This window comes from Parus major, chromosome 2 (assembly GCF_001522545.3).
Source record: "Parus major isolate Abel chromosome 2, Parus_major1.1, whole genome shotgun sequence".
Lineage (NCBI taxonomy): Eukaryota > Metazoa > Chordata > Aves > Passeriformes > Paridae > Parus > Parus major.
Genome location: NC_031769.1, coordinates 95,395,413 through 95,406,131, shown reverse-complemented (window position 1 = coordinate 95,406,131; position 10,719 = coordinate 95,395,413). Strand labels below are relative to the sequence as shown.

General features: G+C 42.4%; 1 protein-coding gene across 2 annotated transcripts in view; it reads left to right on the top strand.

The window, feature by feature from the left end:
- The first annotated feature begins 759 nt into the window (after positions 1 to 759).
- The window catches only part of SOCS6 (suppressor of cytokine signaling 6), a 29,746-nt gene continuing 19,786 nt past the window's right edge, over positions 760 to 10,719 (top strand). The window contains exon 1 of one of the 2 annotated variants that reach the window (XM_015619406.3): positions 760 to 849. The gene's annotated coding sequence lies outside the window, so the exon portion shown is untranslated. Of the gene's footprint in view, positions 850 to 882; positions 980 to 10,719 lie in introns of those variants that run through there. The other variant, XM_015619409.3, reaches the window with a different exon arrangement.

Here is a 10,719-nt window from a genome sequence, read left to right as displayed (position 1 = left end):
TTCTCGGGGAGATCTGTGAAGCAGAGTTAAGCACAAAAGTAATGCCTGTTCTGGCGCGTCGCTTTCACGCCAAGGAAAAGGAGGTGTGAGGGAAGGTGAAGCGGAGGAGAAATCCCCTCTCTCCCTCTCTCGCTTCCTCTCCAGAGCAGCGCGGCCCGAGGGGGGAGCGCCCATGGCCGGCGGCGGGGCAGGGAGGGAAGGCTGAGGGACCCCTCCGGCCGGGCGCTACCAGGGAGGGGCTGCCCCCGCCGGAACGAGGACGGGAGGTAGCTCCCCCTGAACTTCGCCGATGAGCTCCTGTAGCCCAGCGGGGCGGTCACACACCGGAGATCGCGGGGAAGCGAGCAAAGGGCCAGGGCTAACAAAGCCACACCGCCTTCCTGCCTCCGTTCCAGCGCGGCTCCCGGCCGCCCCCCGCGGGTTTCCCGCGGCCGCCAAGAGGGAACGGGCCCGGGGCGAGGCGCCCAGACCCGAGTAAGGGAGGGGGCCCGGCTGCTGCGGGGCAGACGGGCCGCAGAGGGCTGGTAGAGTCCGCCGGGCGGCGGGGGCGGCCGGGCAGACGGAGGACGGAGCGGGGATGCCCGCGGCCCTCCTGCCGCCGCCGGGCTGTGTGCGGGCGCCGCAGCCGTAGCCGTGCCTGCTGCAGGAGGCGGCCATCGCGAGCTCGCCGCCCCCGTGCGCCCCTCCGAGGACGGAGGGGTGGGGGCAGAGGAGGCGGAGGAATCGGCGGCGGCGGCGGCGCCAGGAACAGGGAGGCGGCGGCTCGGCGAGGGAGGGAGCCAGAGCCGAAGCCGGGCCGGGCCCCGCGAAAGCAACAGCAGAGCCAGCTCCTCCTTCTCCTCCTCCTCGGTGAGTGCCGCTCCGCCACCCCCGGAGGTTGCTCCCCGCCGAGCCCGGGCGCCGGCGCAGGCCGGGCCGCAGCGCTGAGGTGCCCGGGAAGAGGCCCGCGCCGGGAGCGGGACACCGCGGCCTCCGCTGGGTGAGCGTCCCCGGGGCAGCGGGCGCACTGCGGCCCGGCTCCCCTCTCCCTTCACCGCTGGCCGCGGAGGGCTGGTGCGGTGCAGGCGGAACCGGTGGATGGGGCCGGTCCTGTTCGCTACTTGCCCGCCGCCCTCTTCCCGAGCCGCGGCCCCGGCCTCCGCTCCCTTTGTTTGCTGGGCTCCCCGAGCCCGCGGCGGTGCCAGGCCCTGCGGACGCACCGGGGCCGCGGCGCGGCCTGCGAGGCGGGCGGGCGGGAAGGAGTGCCGGGCCCGGGGCGGCGAGGCGCTGCCCAGCCCCCGCCGTGACAGGAGGGGGTCCAGGGCAGTCTCTCGCCCCCGCCATTCGCTGCAGCGGGGCCAGCCGGGTTCCTGTGCTGCTTGCCTGGGCCGCTGGCCGAATGCACCCCGCGCCTGCTGGTGCCATTATGGGGGGCGGCGGAATTGGGCTGATTTCCCTGTACCCCGCCGTGAAACCCGCCTTCAGTTGAGGCTTGTGCGTCCCCGTCTCCGGCGGGACGGGTGTCCGGAGGTGGCGATTTGGGCAGCCCGTGCCGGGGTTTGTGCTGTGAAGGAACCCCGGGTTGTTGAGAGGTGAGGTTGCACCAAGGCTTTCCGAAGGGGCGAGCGAGAGAGGCTCTTTTCTGTGACAGACACCACTTAAGAACTTGACTTTAAGAAAAGCATTACCAAACCCGCAAACTTTATTCGCTTTCATTGTTCTTCGAACTGCTTTTTACACTCTCTTTGCCTCATGGTTCCAACTTCTCTTAGAAAACAACTACCCCATGCCAACCCGTTAGCTTAAGAAAAAAGCCTTTGCGAAACAACGGGGTTTTGAGAGATGCAGAGGATGATGCTTCTGTGATGTGAGGGTACTTTGAGTACGTCTTTGTGGCCTCTTTTTATTTTTGTCTTCCTATATTTTCAAAATCATCTTAGTTTGGAACACAATGTTTTTTTTCTTGTGGAGTGCGTTACTGCATTAAAGAAGTTCATTGCAGAATATGCTTTAGTCAGGGAAACTGACTTCCCCTTAAAAAATTCTTGTGCCCTTTCTCTGTGAGGGCCCAACCCCTCTTTTCTACAGGCCAGTAATATTTATGCCATGTCCATTCTCTTAATACACCTGTAGTTAAATAGGCCTGCTGCAGGCCTCCTGTCTTGGAGAGTTGCTGTCTGTGCAAGTACTCGAGGAATAATGCATTTGCATTTCTGCTTGGGGTGGAAAAAATACAGCTAGTTCTGTTTCTAGTTTTTGTTTGCGCTAATAGATACATATTTGGATTGTAGAAAATACTGAACCTTTGGTACAATTGTGAAATAAATTAGTTTGGCTGGAAGACTGAAGAACTAGAGAATGTGTAGGTATTTTTTGACACTTATGCAACAAAACAGTAGTCATAAGTCACAGTTTTATGTGTAACTTAAGAAAGATAATTTCAGCTTTTTCAAAATGCTTAGTTTTTTGATGTGTTAAACTGTGCTTGAATGGAGTCTTCATTTCCTATTTAATATTTCTTGGGTTTGTGGCTTTGCACTGTGTTTTGAACTGTGCTTTTACTTGAAACAGGTTTGCCTATTGTATGCTTAACTGGGGACATATTCCCTATATCCCAAGTTTTGAGATTTAAGTAGATTTTTTTAAAGTTGAAATGTATGAAATGAATAGCCTTAGCACTTAAAACAATAAGTGATAGCAGTGTACTGTTACACAGATATACCCACAGTAGCTAACTCCCTGGATAACTGCAAGGGTATGGAGTAGTTAGGGAGAAGCTCTGTGTTGTTTTTAGGGATTTCATGAGCATCACTTTATTGCATTCCATGTATTGCAGCATCAGAGTGTTTGCATGGATTCAGGAGACGTGATGGATAATTCTAAGCTTCCTAAAAATGTGACATACTGAAATCTAAAAAACAGTTGTGTATTAATTTATACTATGCTATTAATTTCTTTGATCCTAGACTGTGAAGTTGTTCAGTAACCTTGGGTTACTCTTGGAGAGGGATGGTTTGAAGAAATGGTCCTTATTGTTCTGTGCGTAGATTACAACTTCTGACTCTCCTTAGCATAGTGAATTGGTGGAGTGATAGAGTGAACTCCTAACAAAAATCTGTTCTTACAAAGCAAGTTAATTATTTCTGCTCTTTTTTATGGTTTATTTTATAGTCTTACAATAATTTGAACATAAACAGTTGCAGGACTTCATTTGGTAGGGCTTCCCAGAGACCCAGAGTTCTCTACATATTTGCTATGCTGTTGTTGGTGAAACTGGGGCCATAGTCCAGGGTAATCCCTTACTCAAGTGCCTTTTTTTCTCTTGCTTTACTGCCCTCTTGGGCCTAAGCAGCACTACTTTGGTAGTGTTTGGCTAGTACAATGCAATAACATAAAATAGATGGGAAGGAGACTGTTCTCAGCTGGTGTGTGCTTTAGTGTTATGTTGATAGGGCTTTAATGTGTGTTAGCAACAAATTAGAGAGAGTAGCTCAAGCAGTTCTGATGCTCCAAGGAAGAAAATAAGATACAAATAGTATAAAAGGGAATGTAATGCAGATGTTAAAATGGCTTGAGTATAAATTCGATAAGATGAAAAACAGAATAGAGATATCTTATGCCATATAACTGTGTATTTTGTACTATAAAGTATTAAACTGAGAGCAAATACAGAACTTTGAATTTACTCTTTTTATGGTTTTTAATTTTCAGAAGAGAAATAATTATATCTGTAATGTTCCCTCTCCTTACCTTTATTCCAAAATTTGATTGCATTCTGTTTTGTTGCAAACTTAATTTTCTGGAAATAAGTATCAGTCTTCAGAAGACAAAAGTCCTGAGTTCTTACCACCTCTGTCCTGCAGCCTCCCAGTAAGTTTTTAGTATTAGAGAAGGAAGTATCCTTTAAAAAAATGTTCTTAAAAATTTTTCTTGAATATTTCAGATGTCAAGTTACATAAAATAGTATATTCTTGTAGAAAAGAAGATGATTGTGCTTGTAATGGGATATTTATTGTCCAGGGTTAAAAGCAGCTTTATATAATGAAAATATATCTTTTATACAGCGGAATATAAAGATTCATGGTTCACAGTACTTTCCTGCTTTTATTATTGTTTCTGTTTTTTCCTCTGGAAATAATTGATTTCTGAATTAAAACACTGCACTGTGCAAGTTGAATGAATTTCTGTGTTAAAAATAGTTAGATTACTTTTGAGAGAAACATTTAGAAACTCATAGCTTTAGAGTTCTTTGTTGCAGAAGGTTTTTTCCCACTGTAGCTGAATGATCTTAAGCTATTGAAACAAAAATCTGTTGCCTACTTCAGCTTCTCCTGGTGACTAAAACCAAGCTGAAAACAAACTGGCCTGTAATTATTGCCCTGGATGAAAATGGAAAGCTGACTGTATGTAAAGTGTTGACTGATACATTAAGGTTATGGAAAAGGGTACACAAACTTTGCTAGAGTCTACACAGACTGAATTTGAATCAGCAACATGAAGAAAAAGCTGGCTTTGTCTACTTACTGCGAGAACTAAAATTTTCGAATCAAAGTGTTAGAAATTTAGCTCTTCAAGTCCTTAAGCTCACTTAAATGAATGTTGCTCTGGATATTTTCTTTTGCCAGTTTTCATGGTCTTCTTTTGTCATGTACAGGCATGCAAACAATAAGCATCTGGAACTCCAAGCAATTTCAGAAGGGTTTGAGGTGTATGGCTTTGCAAATCTAATTGCTCTTCATTGGTTTGTAACATGGATTCAAGAACCTATCTTTACATTAATTAAGTTAATATCACTCATGATTTTTTTTCTGGAAAAATATCAAGATAAAATACTTTGGAAATTATTGGTCCTTTTCTGTCTCCTTAACCATTCACTTAAACACTTTGGACTCTGAGGAACTCAGCCTCACTTATCACAGGGATGTAAGCTACACGTTACCTAAAAAATTCTTTCTTGGTTGCTGCATCACCAAGAAAACCATGCAAGTTAAATATAAGTGTTTGTTTAGCATGGATATAAGTACATTGGCTGACTTGTTCTGCCTCTGACTTTAAGCTCCATTGAAGGAATATGAAAAAAATCTTTCTTGCAGGTAAAGCCAAGCATAGAATGCTGTATATAGACATTTCTGTCCAGGTGCTACTCCCCTAACATTGCTTCTTTTTGTGTATATATATAGGGCACATAGCCTCTCATGCTCTGTCTTCTGGGAAACATTCCTTTTGTAATCTGCCAAGTGAAATAGGTTGGCAGTTTTAAAAAATCTTAGGTTTGTAAAGTGTGTGGGTTTTTGTTGTAAACACCAAATAATCTTGCTGTAAACTGCTGTAAAATAGTTTTGGATGAGAGCCATTTTCTCTGGCAGTGAAGGTATAAATTGTAGATGTTAGTAATTTTTTTTTTAAGTGGTCTGAAGTTAAAAATTTAAGCCATGAAAATGAACCTGTACCTATTGTTAAGTAAATCACACAGATATATGGATGGTATTATTCTTTGCTTCTTAGTGCGCTGTAGAATCAGCAGTATTTATGTCATTTAACTTGGGTGTATATGATACAGACCTGTAAGAGGAGTGGTGTAAGGTTTTGATGGTCTTAAGTTTGTGTGGTGAATGCAGCTAGCAGATAATTATTTTAGCATTTGAGATTACCAAAGTTATTAAATCTGCATTTTTCCTCAAGGATATTCTGTATTGCTTAAAACAGTATGTGGAGTGCTACTTTTGAAAATATTGTTGGAAATGAGATTCCAGTCAGACTTGATTTTACAGTGTGTGATCTCTTGTTTTTTCTTGAGTAGTTTTATTCTTAATTAATCTTGACGTTTTCTGGTAAATGTGCTAAAACAGTAGCTTGTAGGAGTCTTGAGTAGGTGATTGTTTTTCCTTCTCCAAAGCAGTCTGCATTCCTCAAATAGGTTGAGAACATAGTAGGCTACTCCAAATGTTTCTGAAGCATGTTCAGTCCCACAATGTCTCCAATACAGTGGTCAAGCTTGCCTTCTTTTTCTGTTCCATCCCATTTTGGGTATTCTGTCTCTCCTGGCTTTGCCTCAGTAAGTGCTGCAGGACTGGGCAGTTACAAGTTACAAGCTTGTTACAAGTAATTTTGACTGTTTTTGGCATCAGTAATGGGTTTTAATATCCTTGGAATCCTTCTGGGTTGGTAATCGGGTATCAGATTAGGCGTTTTAATAAAATCGAAAAACAGAGACAAGTGTCAGCAGGGCAAAGGTTTTTGATTACAGAAGGTGTGCCTTCTAGGATGGGCTCCTAGGAAGCTGTACTCCAAAAACAGGGTAGGCAGCTTTTCAGATGGATGTTCTTTCAGGAGCTGGTGGGAACTGGGCGAGTAAGGAATTCTCGCCAGATTCACTAACAGAAGCTCTTTGTGCAGGGATACTGGTTTGGGTGAAACCTGTGCTGGGGGAGTTTTCCAGGCTGGAATTTTGGTCAGGCCGAGGAGACTGACTCTAGAATAGTTGGTTTGTACATTCGGAGATACGAGTCACTAAGTTATGTATAAGAGCTTAAGTCTCCATCCGTGTAAGGTAGGTGCCTGGTGGCTTTTTTTACTCTTTCACCTCCCTGTTCTCTCTTGAGTGAAAAACAGAGGCAAAACCAGTGCTGATCAATACACGCTGGAACATTGACTTTCATCCTCTTTTTGGCTTTTGAAAGGAAAAGAGCTGCTGGTTAGTAGTAAGTAGTGTTGAGAAGTAATAAAATACTAGCCAGAGGCCTTTGGCATTATTTTGCACAAAAAATCCAGTTACTTGGGAAAATACTTGCTGTAAATGTAAATATTCTGTGGTCCCTTACTTCAGAGATAAAAGAGAGTCTATATTCACCAGTAGCACTGGCCTGACACTGGTCTGTCTAATCCAGTGATGATCAGATGACAGTGAATGGGAGTTGTTATATCAGTACTGACTTGTGTCCTGTGTACTATGAAAATAAGTGCTTTTGGAATCTGCAGTGTTTTAAATGTTGTTTGATGGGGAAAAAATGACCAAAAGTTCTATGTATCAGCATTGAAAAGTATGTATCCCCTCTATTGTTTTGGGGTTTTTTTCATTGGAATAATACTTGTGTTTTTTCTATATTTTATTTATAGTGTGTCTTTAAATTTAATGTCAGAATGGGAGAAAAGAAAGTCAGTGGGATGTACACAACTCTTTTATTTGTGGTTGAACTTTGAAGCTTAGCTAGCTTTTGCAGCCAGGCTTTGATACTCCTGGCTCTGCAGAAATTTGACCTTGCTCTGGAGATACCTATCTTAAGGACTTTGGGTTTGTGTAAATCTGATAGAGCACATTACTTCATACAGACTGTGAAAATTTTATGTTTGATCCTGTATATGACGGTTTATACACTGATGTGAAGTTGTTCAGTGTAAGGCCCAATTTTTTCATGTGCAAGCTGAACAGTGGAGTCCCATTGAGTTAAATGTCTTCTCACAGTTAATTAGTCTTTGTTGGGTTAGGACAGAATATTAGCAAAATCAGATAGTTTAGGGGTAAGTGGGAAATGATTTTCTGTTACTGGCAACATTATTTTTTTAAAAAAAAACCACGACAACCCCAACCCAACCATCTTCCAGTGTGCCTCAGGACAAAGCAGTGTCTGTCTAAAAACTGCAACTAATATATTCTCCATCAGATTCGTTGGTTGGGGTAGCAAGCTGTTTCTGTCTGCAGGTGATTAGAGTGTAGGTGGAGGAGAAAAAAAGAATTTCCTGATCTTAATCAAGAATAATTAATAGTCTCTCTCATTTTGACCCAAAATGAGAAAATTTGCATGTAGAGTAAGCTTTGTCAGAACTGGTGAAGTCTTGTAAAAAGGTTTTACTCTGACAAATCAGGACTTTATGAAAAAAATGGCTAAGCAGCTTTGCCTGTGCAAAATTCTGTTCCTGTTCTGGTCAGTGTGCAAGTTGTGCAGTGTTATGGTTTGTGTCTTCTTAAAAGGACCCTTGGACTTAAAAGGGTAAATTGTGAATTTAGAGGTTTATTTAATGTTTCACCTTTTTTAGGGGAAACAAAATGTTAAAGTAATTTTGTGAGATTAGCTGGAGATAATACTCTCTACAGGTGTGTTTACCCTGTGTATTTGACAGTACTTTGAACACAGCCATGTCTCCTGTTTCCCATGTGTGGATAGACTCTAAACCATAAAGAAGATAATTCATTTATTCTGTTCTTATTAGGCCTTCTGCCTGGGAAATTGGGAAGGGAAATATTTTAAATAAGCTGTTTTGCATTCTCACTTTCTGAAATGCAGAGCTTGGGTTGCTGTCTGCAGTGGGTCCTAAGAAGTTGGAGGGGCAGCCAGGCCAAACGGATGGGGCATTAGTGCTTGACCAATCTGGGTTCCGCTGCTGGAGTGTGTTCCTGGAGAGACTGCTTAATTAGAGGTACTCAGAATGATTGCCCCTTGGGCACCACCTGACTCAAGATCCCCCCAGTCTTTAAACAAGGAGATGGAAGTTCTGTTCCTGCCCCTTCACCCCCTGCCTTTTGGTTTGTTGTGTTGTGCTGGTTTGTCTGTAAAATAAAACTTTCTTTCTGTTTCGCTGATTGGATCTCTCTTCCTGGCCGTGAAAGTCTGATCATTCTTTAGTTGATACTACATGACAATCTGAGTTGAATTGTATCTCATTCAGTTGTAGGGGTGTTTCACAGTAGAACTGAGGTTCAGCTTTGTAAGAGCAGGTTCCTTATGCTTGATGTATTAAATGCTCTTTTGCCTTTAAACTGGATTCCCAAGTGTGTGTGAGTGAAGCAGATTGTTGCCACTATTATTTATTTAGGACTACAGATAATAGGTGGATATTGTGCCTGTCATCCATGTGATGGACAAAATGTATCTCCAGTGAAATATGAAATTAAATACAAACGTACATAGCTAAAAATTCCCTTGTCATTTGCATGTACAGGTTTCACAGACAGCAAGCAGTACAGGCTGCATTTCCCAGTGATGTAAAAATATAGGATATAGCAGCTTGTTAGGTAGAGCTCTCATTTAGATTGTAAGATAGCTACAGTGATTTTCCACTTCTGTCCTTTTTGTATGAGGACTACCCTGAAGACCAACCTTTTGGCTGGACTGTAGAGTGAAAAGATTTATATTCCTTCTTCCAAAGCTGTTCTGAAGAAGATGAACAGAGCTGAAAAGGAATGGTCTAGATAAAGATAGTGTGCTTTTTCTCATCCCAATGGAGTAACCAACTGATTTGAAAAGGAAAAACCTGTATCTGACTTTCTGTCTGAATTCAGCCTGCATCTGAAACTGTTAATGCAGTGCAGGAGGATATCTAAAGCGAGAATCTCCTTTCATGGTGTCTAGGACCACTGTCCAAGTAATTAGACTTGTAGTTTCATATCCATTTGTGCAAGCTCCTTATGTGATCCAGAGGGATACTCTGATCATGCTTCCTCTTCTCATGATGTCCATAAAAAGAAGTGGTTGCCACTGAATTTTATGCAGCATGATTCTGTGTGATGATAGACAGTTTTTAGACATGTAGGTAAAGGTGTTAACCACGAGATAGCCACTGATACTGTTTTTTAACTCCAAGTACTTCTGCTTTTATATACAAAAAGTAAAATGAAAGGCTATGAGGAGCTTTTAGTTAAAAGAAAAAAAAATTCTCTGAAATTCTGATACTCCCTAGATTAAACTGCTCCCTGTATGTAAAGGATTTTCAAGAGCAACAAAGGTCCGCGTGTCTGTGAAAGTTTTAAGGAACCTGACTGTTGTAGTAGCTTGCAGCTCCTGTAGATTTTTAGAGGGATTTCTTATACTTGGATACTGAAAAAAATAATCCTAACTTTGACAAAAGCCAAATTTTTTATCTCTCTTTTAGGTAAAAGTAGTTGCAATTCTGACCTTTGCAGTTCATCAAAATGTACTTAGTTTTCAATTGTATTTTTGGAAAGCAGACCATCAACCTCGATCAGATCTGTTGTTACAAGCAGAATGGGGTAGGGGTTGTGAGAATGCTTTGAGCCATGCTAGTGATACCAGTTTAGGCAACTCAGAGCCTGTGTCATGCAAAATTTAAACTCTGTGCCTTGGCCTATTTGTTAGTCTGAATTTCCTTTCTTTGAGGGTTGTATTTCAATCACTTTAATTAATGGTTTAGATTATAATATTTAAATAATGGTGTTTGAATTTTGCTGGGTTTTTTGTTCTTGTTTTTTGGGGTTTTTTTTTAGGGAGAAGGTTATTTGTTTGTTTGTTTGTTTGTTTTTGGGGTTTTTTTTGTTACCATCCTCCAAAACTTTGGTGGTTTGCTTTTATTTTTTTCTACATCTTTTTAACATCTTTAGCTACATACCATTGATAGATCCTCTGCTTCTCATCCTGCTACCTGATACTTCTTGGTACTGTAACATGGGTTATTCATTTGCTTACTGCTTTGGTAAGCAAAACAACTAGGCTGAAAGGACTTTATAAAATACCTGCTGAATTGTGAAATTTTAAAGGAAATCAGGAAGTTTAATCTTGACTAGAGGACAGCCATAGAAGGTTGTCGTGGTTTAAAACCAATAACTATAAAATTACTTATTTCTTGCTGTGAGATATGGATTAGAATAAGGGCAAAACAGGCATAAAACTTAAAAGGAATAAAGAAAGTTTATTGACAAACAACAAGAATAAGAACACCAGAATAAACTTCCAGAAAAACCTTTTCATCCCTTATCTATTTACTATTCTCTCGTTCACATGACAACAG